This window comes from Cetorhinus maximus, chromosome 3 (assembly GCF_964194155.1).
Source record: "Cetorhinus maximus chromosome 3, sCetMax3.hap1.1, whole genome shotgun sequence".
Taxonomy (NCBI): domain Eukaryota; kingdom Metazoa; phylum Chordata; class Chondrichthyes; order Lamniformes; family Cetorhinidae; genus Cetorhinus; species Cetorhinus maximus.
The window spans coordinates 107665652-107681755 of NC_135881.1; positions in this window are offsets into that span (position 1 = coordinate 107665652).

Sequence of the window (16104 nt, forward strand, 5' to 3'; positions counted from 1 at the left end):
CCATTAGCTTTTTCAAGTAACTACAAAAATTAGGAATACCTAAAGCAATTCCAATGTTCAGAGTTTTCATTTTCATTTTTCTCCAGTTTAAAATAGATTAAGCTAAGGAAAGGTAAAGGTTCTAGTTTTTATTTAAAGTACGTAAATAATTTAACATTTTTGAAGAAGGTACACCCTCCGATCCGGCAACTACCACATAGGCCAGTTGAAGAGGAGAAGTTACACTCTCCGATCACACAGCGACCACAGAGGCTCAGGCTTCCTTTAACCGGTTTTATTCAAGCATATGCAAGGGAGCTGCAATCATTCCTAGGAATGAAGACCCAGCTCCCAGATTGATTACATTTCATTACTTTTGTACTTTTTCTTATCACAATACATTTGAGTACGTTTGAATACATCCAATTGGTAACCGACACACCAGTCCCATGCTAACTCTATCCTATTGAGTACATAAACATGTGATTTTGCTAACCAATTATTCTAAAGGAGATATACATAATTATATTATCCAATCAAAATTAAAACATGTACGCAAAGACCTTGGTTCTCACAGCTCAAGACTGTTTGTGTTTCATCAAAGCCCCCTCTTTGTCCATTGTATGTCTTGCCATATCTAAGCTAAAACCATCTGCCCCTTCCCTATGTGAGAGGGGAGTATACTTAATCTAATTTATGTCCTGTTTGTGTCTCCAGTCTGACTCTCAAGGCTGCACAATGTTCATCTGGTAATCTTCAACTCTTAATATGTTTAGCAGCCATGTCTGCCTGGAGATTTTAAGGGTTTTTCAGTAAATTCTTACTGTATTCTCTTTTAGCATTTTTAATTTCCCCCTAACAGTTTTTTTTGTTATATTTAACTTAAAGTAAGGGTTTTTTTTTGCAACTAGAGGCATAGCAGGGCAGCTCAGTCCCGTGTTATGTACCACCTGCAACATGTGGGAAGTTCTAGACGCTCCTTGCGCTCTGACGGACCATGTGTGCAGGAAGTGCCACCAGCTGCAGCTACTTGAGCCCTGAGTTTTGGAGTTTGAGCGGCAGCTGGAGGCACTGAGGTGCATCCGCGAGGCTGAGAGTTTCATGGATAGCACATTTTTAGACGTGGTCACCCCACAGCTTACGGAAGTGAAGGCAGAGAGGGAATGGTGACCATCAGTCAGAAGAAAGGTGTCAGGCAGGTAGTTAGGAAATCCCCAGGGTGCACCTCACTTGAGAACCGTTCTTCTGTGTTGGAAAACGGTGAGAGTGACGGTTCCTCTGGGGAGTGCAGCCACACTCATGGCACTATGAGTGGCTCAGCTGCTCAGTGGGAGAGGAAAAAGAGGGGAACAGCAATAGCAGTAGTAGACTGGATAGTAAGGGGAACAGACAGGTGTTTCTGCAGCTGTAGACGTGACTCCAGGGTGGTTTGTTGTCTCCCTGGTGCCAGGGTCAAGAATGTCACTGAACGGCTGTAGGGCAATATAAAGGGGGAGGGCAAACAGAGATCGTGGTACATATTGGGACAAACAACAGAGGTAGAAAGAGGGAAGAGGTTGTGCAAGTAGAATTTGGGAGCTAGGAAACAGATTATAAAACAGGACCTCAAAGGTAGTAATCTCTGGATTACTTCTGGTGCCACGCGCTAGTGAGTATAGAAATAAGAGGTTAGTCCAGATGAATGCGTGGCTGGACAGATGGTGCAGGAGGGAGGGGATTTCTGGGACATTGGGACCGTTTCTGGAGGCAGTCGAACCTGTACAAGGCGGTCGGGTTGCACCTGAGCTGGAATGGGGCCAACATTCTTGCGGGGAGGTTTGCTAGTGCTGTTGGGGAGGGTTTAAACTAACTTGACAGGGGGATGGGATCCTGAGAGGAGGTTCAGCAGGGGGAGGTGCACAGCCAAAATTGGAAGAGAGAGCAAGTGAGTCTGGAAGGAATAGAAATTATAGGCCAGTTAAGGCACAAGGGAGCTTGGCAAGGGTGGATGGTATTTATTTTAATGCCTGATGAATAAGGCAGATGAGTTGAGGGCACAAATTAACACATGGAAGTATGATGTCATTGCTGTCAGAGACATGGTTGAGAGAGGGGCAGGATTGGCAGCTCAATATTCCAGGATATAGGGTCTTTAGAGAAGACAGGGAAGGAGGTGAAAGAGGAGGGCATATTGCAAAATTGATCAATTACAGCTGTAAGGAGGGCTGACATCTTAGAAGGCTCCTCAAATAAAGCCATATGGGTAGAACGTAAAAACAAAAAAGGAGCAATCACATTGCTGGGGTGTAATTTAGGCCCCCAAACAGTCAGAGAGAAATAGAAGAGTAGATATGTAGGCAAATTTCAGATTGTGTAAAAATAATAGGGTAGTAATAGTGGGGGATTTCAACTTCCCCAACATTAACTGGGTTAATCATAGTGTGATAGGTTTAGAGGGAGCAGAATTCTTAAAATGCATCCAGGAGAGCTTTTTAAGCCAGTGCATAGAAGGTCCTACAAGAGATGGGGAAGTCCTGGACTTAATTTTAGGGAATGAAGCTGGGCAAGTGGTAGAGGTATCAGTGGGGGAGCATTTTGCAGATGGTGATAATAACTCCGTTAAATTCAAGGCTGTTATGGAAAAGGATAAGGATGGGCCAGAAATCAGAGTTCTAAATTGGGGGAAGGCTGACTTTAATAAGATCAGGTATCATTTGGCCAGAGATGGCTGGGTGCAGCTACTTTTAGGTAAACCTGCGTTAGAGCAGTGGGATTCATTCAAGGGAATAGGGAGAATACAGGGCCAACATATTCCGGTAAAGACAAAGGGTGGGACCAACAAATCCAGGGAATCCTGGATGTCGAGGGACAAACAGGATTGGATAAAGAGAAAAAGGGTATGGCAGATACCAAGGGCTAAAAACAGCGGAAGCCCTAGAGGAATATAGAATGTGCAGGGGGAACTTAAAAAGGATATTAGGAGAGCAAAAAGGGGGCATGAAGAAACATTGGCAGGTAAAATAAAGGAAAATCAAAAGTCATTTTATAAGTACATTAAGAGTAAGAGGATAATTAGGGAAAGAGTGGGGCCCATCAAGGACCGTAGTAGTAATGTGCGTGGAGCCGGAAGACGTAGGTAGGTTTCTTAATGAATACTTTATGTCTGTGTTCACAAGTGAGAGGGACAACGTGGGTATGGAAATCAGGCAGAAGGGCTGTGACGTAATTGAAGAAATTAGCATAGAAAGGGAGGAGGTTCTAAGTGGTCTGGCAGGCTTAAAGGTAGATAAATCTCCAGGCCCAGATGATATGTATCCCAGGCTGTTAAGTGAGGCAAGGGAGGAGATAGCAGGGGCGCTGGCAATAATTTTCAATACCTCTCTGGCCACAGGAGAGGTGCCAGAGGACTGGAAGACAGCCAATGTGGTACCGTTATTCAAGAAGGGAGGAAGGGATAAACCAGGGAACTACAGGCCAGTCAATCTAACCTCAGTGGTGGGGAAACTATTAGAAGCAATTCTGAGGGACAGAATTAATCTACACTTGGAGAGGCAGGGATTAATCAAGGACAGTCAGCATGGTTCTGTTAAGGAGAGGTCATGTCTGACCAATTTGATTGAATTTTTCGAAGAGGTGACCAGGTGTGTAGATGAGGGTAATGCATTTGACATAGTCTACTTGGTCTTCAGCAAGGCTTTTGATAATGTCCCACATGGGATACTGATAACGAAGATAAGAGCCAATGGGATCCAAGGCAACTTGGATCCAGAATTGGCTGAGTGGCAGGAAGCAGAGGGTGATGGTTGAGGGGTGTTTTTGTGACTGGATGCCTGTCTCCAGTGGGGTTCCACAGGGATCAGTGTTGGATCCCTTGCTGTTTGTGGTATATATAAATGATTTAGACTTGAATGATGGTTGATCAGTAAGTTCGCAGATGACATAAAAATTGGTGGGGTGGTAAATAACGAGGAGGATAGCCTTAGATTACAGGAGGATACAGATGGACTGGTCAAATGGGCTGATCAGTGGCAAATGGAATTTAAGAAGGCATATGGGATACTTGCCTTTATTAGCCGAGGCATAGGATATAAGAGCAAGGAGGTTATGCTGGAACTGTATAAAGCACTGGTTAGGCAACAGCTAGGGTATTGCGTGCAGTTCTGGAATCCACATTATAGGAAGGATGTGATTGCACTGGAGAGAGTGCAGAGGAGATTTACCAGGATGTTGCCTGGGCTGGAGAATTTTAGTTATGAGGAGAGATTGGATGGACTGGGTTATTTTCCCTAAAGCAGAGGAGATTGAGGGGGGACATGATTGAGGTGTATAAAATTATGAGGGGCATAGATTGGGTAGACATGAAGGAACTATTCCCCTTGGTGGAGGGATCAATAACCAGGAGGCATAGATTTAAGGCAAGGAGCAGGAGGTTTAGAGGGGATGTGAGGAAAAAATTTTTCACCCAGAGGGTGGTGGGAATCTGGAACTCACTGTCTGAAAGGGTGGTAGAGGCGGATACCCTCAAAACATTTAAGAGGTATTTGGATGTGCACTTGTGATGACGTGGCATACAAGGCTATGTGCCTAGTGCTGGAAAATGGGATTAGAATAGTTAGGTATTTGTTTGACAGGTGCAGACTCGATGGGCCGAAGGGCCTTTTTCTGTGCTGTTGACCTCTATGACTCTATGTAGCAATCAAAAACATTGCTACCAAAAGAATACAGGAAACAAAAATTCTGCCAAAAAAAACTCCATCAGAAAACCAAATGTCAAAAGTCTGATGTTGAAGTTCACAATCAAAAAAGCATGTGAGAAAATCCAGAAGTTCCTCTTTTAGGTTGTTGTCAGACTCCAACATACCTAGCCCATATCACCAGAGAGAATTGGGGAATCGCCTTAAAACACAGTATCATATTACTAGAATTCGCTTGATATTGAAGTGAAGATCTTATGTATTCTGTACAAGAACTAGCTGGAAGATCATGCACGAATTGGGTAGGGATCCCAGAAAAATAATTTCTTGCCTAGTTTTTCGGACCCTTATGCACATTCTGCATCTGTGGGACTAAGCCAGCTGATCACAAGATTGTCCCTTTACAATTTCCTTTCCTGCATATTCATCTAATTACAACATTTTATTCCTCTTGGCGCCATATGTAAATAAGTGGACTTTATATATCAAGTTTACAATTACAGGTATGAAAATTCCTTCTCAACATCAAATTCAGAGGAGGAGGCAGTACCATAATTTCAGCAAATGATTCATTATTACTTAAATCTACTTATGGTCTCATTTTCATTTTTATCTAATGTTGTGAGACATTGCACCATTCAAGACAAGTCTGGAATTCATCATAGGATGTTGCACAGGACCATGTCAAGTCAAGATATCATTACTCCCCAAATTAGAATATATGCACAATTTTCTTCTCAAACGTTCTTTGATGATTTTCTTGATATCCTTTTTTAGCTAGATTGGATAGTGTTTATCATTTTGCTGTGTTCTAATTTACACCTTGGAGCTCCTAAAGGTCTTGTGTCAATCACAGTGACTTCTGCATGCTTTATAGTAACAATTTACTCAGTTAAGGATGCTAACCCAAGCCTTCACCATGAAGTGTTGATAAAGTAGCCTAACTGGCAAGAGTTCGACCTGGCTGAAGCAGAGACTCCTATATTGTTTTTTGCCTGCCATTTCTGGACTTATTGTCACCAGCATAATAAATCAGGTCATCTTGCATAAGTCAAGTGGCACATTTATATGGGTAAATGAGGTAAATTTGTATAATTACAAATGACATTTGATTGGATACCTGATTCTTATTTATGTCACAGTGAGATTAGACACTTTGACTTCCAGTATGAATGTGCCCAGTTCTAATGGATATTCTGTATCATGGATCAGTATTCAGTACATTCCTTCCTTTCGCTGTCTCTGTTTGTCTACCGCAAGAGTCAGCCAAATGCGATTAAAAACAACTTAAATTTGTCACTGAAGTAATTTCACTGTGTTCATCACTTTATGAAAACTGGCAAATACAAGGTTAGCATTTTTTCAGCTTGCTAAAAGTTGCAGCTATTAAATACCTGTATCTAAAAATTATTTCCATGATTCTTGTTTTAGGGGTACAAAATATGATGTTTCAAATACAATTAACTAAAATTGTAACACATTCCAAAGATAGTAAACAAGCTGGATCTTACCTATGAAAGCTGAATAAGCCAATAGATCCATTGGGCTAGAGGTGGGGTTTTATCCTAAAAATCGATAACCTAAATAAAAAATTAATCCAGGTGGGAATTTTCTATTTCACCAACATGTTTGTAGTGTTTTCACTCAGAAATATGTTGATGAAATATACCAAGAAAGTCAATTGCCTCTAACTATTAAAATGATATTACAAAATAAACAAGCCATGCAAAATTTCAAATGCAAACTTTCATTTGTCGCATTTCTAACATAAATAAAACTAATTGGTCTGAAGACATAGCAGCATTGACTTGGCAGTAAGTGTAAGAACTAACAGTTTAGATTTTGCATGGAGTACAATCTCCACCAGAAATGCAGTTTGCCTGCTCAATTTCACAAGTGTCGAGCCTATAGTTTCTTGGGTCAGACTCATTTAAATTTTATGGGTGGCCTTCAGGTGTTGGAAGTGAATTAGTAGTCAAGTTATGATGGCGTAAAGTTACAAAGTCATTTGTGGCACAGAAGGGGGCCATTTGGTCCTTTGAGTCCATGGTGATTTGCCGTAGACCAATCCAGTCAGTACCATTCCTCTGCTCCAGCCCCGTACCCTTTCAAGTTTACTACCCTCAAGTGCCTATCCAATTTCTTTTTTAAATTATTTTTTGCCTCTGCTTCCACCACCCTCATAAACAGTGAGTTCCAGGTCATTACCACTATCTGCATAATAAAGTTCTTTCTTTCATCCCCCTCTATCTGTTGGCCCAAATCTTACGTCTGTGTCTCCCTAGCCCTTTTAACATCAGCTAATGGGAACAGCTTTTCTTTGTCTTTCTTATCTAAACCTTTCACAATGTTGCACACCTCTATCAGATTTCCCTACAATTTCCTTGGCTGCAAGGAGAACAACCCCAGCTTCCACAACTTAACCTTGTAGCTAAATTCCCTCATCCCTGGAACAATTCTGGCAAATCTCCTTTGCAACCTCTCAAGTACCTTAATATCCTTCCTAAAGACTGGTAAGCAGAAATGGACATAATCCCCTGATTGTGGCCTAACCAGAGTTTCATCGTGATTCAGCATAATTTCCCTGCTTTTGTACTCAATTCCTTTATTTATGAACCCCCAGGTTTCCCTGTCCCTGTACACTCTAAAATAGTGGCATTTAGCCTGGTCCACTCCTTCATCACCCCCTACACCTCAACCCCCTCCCACGGCACCTTCCCATGCAACTGCAGAAGGTGCAACACCTGCCCCTTTACTTCCTCCCTCCTCACCGTCCAAGGGCCCAAACACTCCTTTCAAGTGAAGTAGCGTTTCACTTGCACTTCCCTCAATTTAGTCTACTGCAATCGCTGCTCCCAATGCGGTCTCCTCTACATTGGAGAGACCAAATGCAGACTGCGTGACCGCTTTGCGGAACACCTTCAGTCTGTACGTAAGCATTACCCAGACCTGCCTGTCGCTTGCCATTTCAACACACCACCCTGCTCTCATGCCCACATGTCTGTCCTTGGCCTGCTGCAATATTCCAGTGAAGTTCAACGCAAACTGGAGGAACAGCACCTCATCTTCCGACTAGGCACTTTACAGCCTTCCAGACTTAATATTGAGTTCAGCAACTTTAGATCATGAACTTTCCTATCCCCCTTTTCCAATAATTTAATTTTTTATATATATTTTTTAATGTATATTTTTTTTCTTTTCCCACCTATTTCCATTACTTTTAAATTTATTCCCATCTATTGTCTTATCTCTACCTTTTAGCCTATTTCAACCCCTTCCCCTCACCTCACCCCCACTAGGGCTATCTGTCACTTGCTCATCCTGCTTTCTACCCTTAATGTCATCATTAGCACATTCCTCAGTTAATATCACCACCTTCAACACCCCTTTGTCCTTTTGTCTATGATATCTTTGGCAATCTCTTCTTTGCCCCCATCTATCACTGGCCCTCTATCCAGCTCTGCCTGGCCCACCCCCCTTCAGCCAGCTTATATTCCACCTCATTTCTATATCTCTTAGTTCTGATGAAGAGTCATTCGGACTCGAAACGTTAACTGTATTCCTCTCCGCAGATGCTGTCAAACCTGCTGAGTTTTTCCAGGTATTTTTGTTTATATTTGGCATTTAGCCTATATCGTCTTTCCCTATCCCTTCTGCCAAAAGACATCACCTCGCACTTCTTTGTATTAAATTCCATCTGCCACTTGTCCGCCCATTCTGCTAGCCTATCTATGTCCTTTTGCAATTGATTGGTATCAGCCTCATTGTCAGCCACACCTCTATGTTTGGTATTAGCAAATTTTGAACTTTGAACACAGCTGTCTTCCCATACTCCAGTCTGAAAAACAGCCATTTGCCACAAATCGTAGTTTTCCATCCCTAAACCAATTTTGTATCCAAGCTGACATCGATCCTCCTATTCCGTGACTCTCAATTTTGTTAACCAGGCTTTTATATGGTACTTTGTCAAAGGCTTTCTTTAAATCTATTTAGACAACATCCATTACATTACATTCATCAACTTTCTTTGTTACGTCAGCAAAAAAATCAATTAGATTAGTCAAGCATGATCTGTCTTTTACAAATCTGCGTTGACTCTCCTTAATTAACTCAAGCCTCTCCAAATGCCTGTTGATTTTTTTTTCCTATTTATTGTTTCTATAACCTTACCCACCACTAATATTAAGCCTGTAGTTACTGGGACTGTCCTTACACCCTTTCGTGAATAACAGTGTCACATTTTCCACACTCTCCAATCCTCCTCCACCATAACTAGGAAAGATTAGGCAAGCCCTTACATTATCTCCGCTCCCATTTCCTTTAGCAACTTGGGATGCAAGCCATTTGGACCAGGCAACTAATTGACTTTAAATATAGCCAGCCTTCTCAGTGTATTCTTCGTATCAATTTTCAACCTTTTCATTACCTCCACCATCTCCATTTCTACTTATATTTCGTCAGCATGCTCTTCCTTAGTAAACATTAATACAAAGTATTCTTTAAGTATTCTATTCTTGCCCTGTGCCACTTTGTCCCTAAAAGGTGCCATTCTACATTTTACTAGTCACCTACCACTTAAATGCCGGTAGAAGATTTCTGGGTTCCCTTTTATGTTAACTGCTACTCTATTCTCATATTTTCCCTTTGCTGGTCGCATTTTTCTTTTCACCTTCCCTCTCAACTAATTGTATTTGACTTGGTTCTCAGTTGAAGAATTCACCTGACATGCATCACATACCCTCTTTTTTTTGTTTCATCATATTCTCTATCTCCCTGGTCATCCAAGGAGCCCTGCTTTTGGTTCCCTTTCCTTTCACCCTTGTTGAAATGCCCCTAGTCTGTACTTGAAACATCTCCACATTAAAGATTGTTTCATTACAGGTTTTCCTGTCAATCTGATTCCATTTTACTCTGGCTAGATCCTCTCTCATCCAATTGAAATTTGACCTCTTCCAATTTAGAAGTTTAGGAGTTCCACTTTAGATTTTTCCTTGATCCTCTCCATTGCTATTCTAAAGCTTACGATACAATGATTATTCTTACCCAGGTGTTCTCCCACAGCCACTTGATCCACTTGGTCCACGTCATTCCTTAGCACCAGATCATGCAATGCCTCCTTCCTAGTTGAATCGAGAACATGCTGGTCAAAGAGATTCTTGTGAACACATTTCAAATTCCTACCTCTCCTTACTCTTTACTCTAACATTAACCCAATTAATATTTAGGACATTAAAGTCCCAGGACGAGGCTAGCCCATTACACTTCAGGTGTGCTGATGCCTGCGATGACCCAAATGCGGAATACTCGAATGCAAAATTTGTGGTACTGGGGGACTGCGTTCACTCTCTCCCCTTAAAAAAATCATTACACTATAGTTCTTGCACTTCTCTGTGATCTCCGTTCAGATTTTCTCCTCTTCTCACACTATTTGGAGGCCTATAGAATACTCTCAGTAGAGTGATCATCCAATTTTTTCTTCTCAACTCTAACCAAATGGATTCTATCTTTGCCCCGTCAAGAACATAACTGCTGAGGCTTTATAGGGCTCTGGTCAGACCACATTTAGAATATTGTGAGCAATTTTGGGCCCCGTATCTCAGGAAGAATGTGCTGGCCCTAGAGAGGGTCCAGAGGGGTTTCATGAGAATGATCCCAGGGATGAAAGGCTTAACATATGAGGAACATTTGACGCTGTGGAGGCCAGGTCATTGAGTGTATTGAAGACCGAGATAGATAGGTTCTTGATTGGTAAGGGGATCAAAGGTTACGGGGAGAAGGCGGGAGAATGGGGTTAAGAAACTTATCAGCCATGATTGAATGGCGGAGCAGACCCGATGGGCTGGATGGCCTAATTTCTGCTCCTATGTCTTATGGTCTTATGGTCAAACATTCTTTCTTTCCAACAATACAATGTCTTACCTAATTAGTACTGCTATACCACCACCTTTACCATCTTTTTCCCCTCCTTTTCTTTCCTGAACCTTTTGTATCCTTTAATATTAAGCACCCAATCCTCACCATTGTTAAGCCACGTTTCTGCTATTGCCACTACATCCTATTCCCCCTTTTATTTTGTCTCTTGATTTGTTAATTTAGTTTATTTATTTTGTACCAAAAAGAGTTACATCCTATTGACACACAGCTATTTGTGTTTATAGCCTTATCCATTTCACTTGCGTTTACATGCGTTGTAAATCTGTCTTTGTAGTCTCATGAAATCTCATGAAGTCTCATGGCATCAGTTCAAACATGGGCAAAGAAACCACCTGCTGATTACCACATAATGCAACCCCCCCCCCACCCCCCCCAACCTCAACTGGTGAATCAGTACTCCTCCATGTTGAACGCTACTTGGAGGAAGCATGGAGGGTGGCAAGGGCACAGAATGTACTCTGGGTGGGGGACTTCAATGTCCATCACCAAGAGTGGCTTGGTGATGTGACCACTACTAACTGAACTGGCCAAGTCCAAAAGGACATAGCTGCTGCACTCGGTCTGCGGCAGGTGGTGAGGGAGCCAACAAGAGGGAAAAACATACTTGACTTTGTCCTCACCAATCTACCTGCCACAGATGTATCTGTCCATGACAGAATTGGTAGGAGTGACTACTGCACATTCCTTGTGGAGACAAAGTCCCACCTTCACATTGAGGAAACTCCACGTTGTGTGATACTATCAACATGCTAACTGGGATAGATTTTGAACAGATTCAGCAAATCAAAACTGGGTATCCATGCGGTGCTATGGGTCATCTGCAGCAACAGAATGGTATACAACTACAATCTGTAGCCTCGTGGGCCAGCATTTCGCCAAGCTACCATTACCATCAAGATGGGTGATCAACCCTGGTTCAATGAAGATTGCAAGGAGGCATGCCAAGAGAAACACCAGGCATATCTGAAAATGGGGTGTCAATCTGGTGAAGCCAAAACACAGGACTATTTGCATGTCAAACAGCAAAAAGCAGCATGCAACAGAGAGAGCTAAGCAATCCCACAACCAACAGATCAGATCTAAGCTCTGCAGTCCTGCCACACCCAGTCATTAATGGTGGTTGACAATTAAACAACTCACTGGAGGCCAAGGTTCCACAAATATCTCCATCCTCAATGATGGGGGAGCTCAGCACATCAGTACAAAAGACAAGGCTGAAGGACTTGCAACAACCTTTAGCCAGCAGTGCTGACTGGATAATTCATTTTGGCCTCCTCCTGAGGTCCCCACCATCACAGATGCCAGTCTTCAGCCAATTCAATTCACTCCATGTGATATCAAGAAACAGCTGAGGGCACTGGATACTGCAAAGGCTATGGGCCCTGACATCATTTCAACAATAGTACTGAAGATTTGTGCTCCAGAACTAGCTGCACCCTCAGCCAAACTGTTCCAATACAGCTATAACACCAGAATGTACCCAGCAATGTGGAAAATTGCCCAGGTATGACTTGTCCACAAAAAGCAGGACAAATCCAACCCAGCCATCCTGGTCCATCAGTCTACTCTCGATCATCATCAAAGTGATGGAAGGTGTCGTCAACAGCATTATCAAGCAGCAGTTACTCAGCAATAACCTGCTCATTGACGCTCAGTTTGGAGTCCACCAGGGCTACTCAGCTCCTGACCTCATTACAGTCCTAGTCTAAACATGAACAAAAGACCTAAAGTCAAGAGGTGAGGTGAGATTGTTTGCCCTTGACATCAAGGCCATGTTTGACTAAATGTGGCATCAAGGAGCCCTAGCAAAACTGGGGTAAATGGAAATCAGGGGGAAAACTCTCCGCTGGTTGGAGCCATACCTAGCACAAAGGAAGGTGGTTGTGGTTGCTGGAGGTCCATCCTGTCAGCTCCAACACATGACAGCAGGAGTTCCTTAGGGTCACGTCCTTGGCTCAACCATCTTCAGCTGCTTCATCAATGACCTTCCTTCCATCATAAGGTCAGAAGTGTGGATGTTCGCTGATGATTGCACAATGTTCAGCATCATTCACAACTCCTCAGATACTGAAGCAGTCCATGCCCATATGCAGCAAGACCTGGGCAATATTCAGGCTTGGGCTGAGAAGTGGCAAGTAACATTTGCGCCACAAGTGCCAGACAATGACCATCTCCAACAAGAGAGAATCCAACCATTTTCCCTTGACATTCAATGGCATTACCATCGCTGAATCCCCTGGTATCAATTTCCTATAGGTTACCATTGACCAGAAACTGAACTGGACTAGCAATATAAATACTGTGACTACAAGAGCAGGTCAGAGGTTAGGAATCCTGCAGCAAGTAAGTTACCTTCTGACTCCCCAAAGCCTGTCCACCATCTACAAGGCACAAGTCAAGAGTGTGATGGACTTCTCTCCACTTGCCTGGATAAATGCAGCTCCAACAACTTTCAAGAAGCTTGATACCATCCAGGACAAAGCAGCCCACTTGATTGGTACCTCATCCACAAACAATTACTCCCTCCACCACCAATGCTCAGTAGCAGTAGTATGTCCCATCTACAAGGTGCTCTGCAGCAACTCACCGAGGCTCCTTCGAAGTGCCTTCTAAACCCATGAACTCTAACACCTAGAAGGACAAGGGCAGCAGATGTATGGGAACACCACCACATGCAAGATCCCCTCCAAGCCACACACCAGTCTGGCTTGGAAATATATTGTGCCATTCCTTCACCGTTTACTGGGTCAAAATCCTAGAATTCCCTCCCAAACAGCACTGTAGGTGTACCTACACCATATGGGCCACAGCAGTTCAAAAAGGTGGCTCATCATCACTTTCTCCAGGGCACCCTTGCCACCTCTACCAAGGCAGGGCCCCCATGAAACTCACCACCTCTAGAAGTTACTCCAATCTCTCCTCTGTCAATTGATCTATCCCCCTGTTGACTTGTCAGATCCAGAATGTCCTCCTTCATCTTGGTGAGCCCTTCCAAGTTCAGTACTCCACCAGCTGTCATCGACTTCTCCCTGGCATTGTGGGCCCTCTTCTTCTACAGAAAAAGTGGGAGCTTGATGAGTTTCAATTCTAAGTGGCTCAACCCCTACCGTAGGGTCCCTTGATCTCTGGTCCCTCTGCATTGCATCCACCCTTTGTAGGTGAACCTCTCGTTCATTACATCCTAGTCCCCTACAGAGCCTTGCAGGATGCAAAGCATTCAGTTAGCATTGAAAGTAACAAGGGACCATACATTTACTTCTCTGATGGGCTACTACTCTGCATAATCTACCATTATGTTGCAGATCATCACTCACTCTTGCAGATCACAAAAAGTCATTCATCCTCTTCCTGCACTGCAGCAGGTCCTATTCAACCCCACAGGCACTGAAAACCTCTGTCACATCCATCCAGGCTTTCTTCATCAGAAAGGGGGATCTCCTCTTGCCATCCCATGGGAGGAGAACCTCCTGCCTTTCACTGACAACCTGGAGGACAGTTCACAGGGAATTATCCATGAACCATGGGGCCGTCTTTTACATTCCTTTGCCATTTCAAGTCAAGGAAGGTAGTGGCTCTCTCTCTCTTCAAGTCCTTGTACTGTGTGCTCTTCTGTCCTCAGCCTTGTGTGAATGACAGCCACTCAGGTACGATGGGGTTGACTGGTCCAGGAGAGTACCTCGATATTCAGCTGACCTTCACAGCTTGCCTTTCAGCAGGTCCTCTTTGACCCCCCACTTAGCGGCACCAACACAAATCCCCTTTCAGCGGCACCAACTCAAAAACCCACTCTCAGCGAAGGCTTGCACTGTAGCAGACCTTTAAATCCCCTTGCCGGCAGCTTCTCCCACCTTACTCCTGCATCCCGCACCCCCTCCCTCTTGCTTGCCAACTGCAGGCCCGTCATTCAACGTGTTTCTGGTTGGCTGTCCCTTAATTGGCCAGCCAGTACATAATTGCTGCAGGCTTCCGTGGCTGGGCTGGAGTGGAAATCACTCCCACTCTGCTTCTGCCCACAATGCCTGCTTGCCACATGTTAAATTCTGCCCTATGATTCTGTAGAATGTACTGTGAATGCTACTAATGGATTCCTTCACACAAGCTGGTAATTAGCACAGTGCCTGATAGAGTCCCCAATGCTGCACTAACATGATGCTCTGCTCGCTTTGTTCTTTTAAATGTAGGCTTCGAGAACTCCATATCCCCAAGCTGGTCAGTCATGGTTGTTGCCCCTCTGGCAAGCAATTGCATCCTCATTATATTGCTGCTCCTGCTATTTCGCTCTATGTCACCCAGTACAACCTTTTCTTGCTTACTATCTAACCTACCTGAATGGATATCTGTGAGCTTTTGCTTTGAATGGACAGATTGATGGTGTGGGCTGAAAAGTACTGGCATTGCGGTAAACTGAAGGGTCTGTACCTTCTTGGTCTCTCCGTGGATCTCCACCTTGATGTGGTGGAGAGGCTTGTGTGCTCCACCAATAACTTGATCAATGCAATTGGGAGCTCCTTGCTCTTGGTAGGGCCATCTGTGGTGACAAAGTCGGGGGAAGGTGCCAGACAAAGTTTGGTCCAAAAGTCCAAACAGCAGAACAGTGCATCTCACTGGCTATGAAGGTGGAAGAAGGTCACAGCGGCAAGGTGGTCCAGTCATCGTGGTTCGACATCAACAAAATCTGACCACCAACCCATCAGGATTTCATGGATGATGACTGCACCCCTTAGTGTCCAAGAGAATCAAAGTCATGTGCAGACTTCTACATGGGCCTCACATCAAGACCCGTGGCAAAAACTCCCATTGCCGAGTAGGCATCCTTGAATCGAGGGACAGCCGATGATGATGATTTTCTTGTTGCAGCACATCTTCAAGAGAAAGGAACTTACATCCAATCCAGTTGGTGCCAAGCGTATTTCATGCCACTAACAATTAAAACAGAACATAACTGAAAGAGAAACAGAATGTCCTGAGGGGCTTCCAGCTGATATGTAAATTCTCACCTCTTGATCGCCAACAACCTCCTTGTCCTCCTTCGTGATTTCTAATGGTTCTTGCTCATACTGGCTTAGGGTTCTAGGAGTTGTCTCATCTTGTCACTGTTCTCTCTCAATTATTACAGGCTCTTGATTCCTTGAAAAAAATCAATGTTTAAGAGTAGGCTGTTAATACTATGATGTATAGTAAAACCCAGGAAATTAGTGGAAACAACAAATTACTGACTCATCCAATGTTTCCGGTGGTGTCTTTCTTCAAAAATTCAATGTAATAGTTCAGAAAGTTTTTTCTCAAAAATAAAATGTTATTGTAAAGATTAAAGAATAAATTTACTCTCATTTGTACCGAATAGGACACTGACTGCATTTTTGATGCAGGGATTTTTTTTTTGTGTTCATCATCACGAACAATGTTACCACTCGGGAACAAAACCCTTTTCCCCTTTGGCTACCAGAGTTGGCGTCATAGAAACTAGGAGCAGGAGTAGGCCATTTAGCCCTTTGAGCCTGCTCCGTCATTCATTATG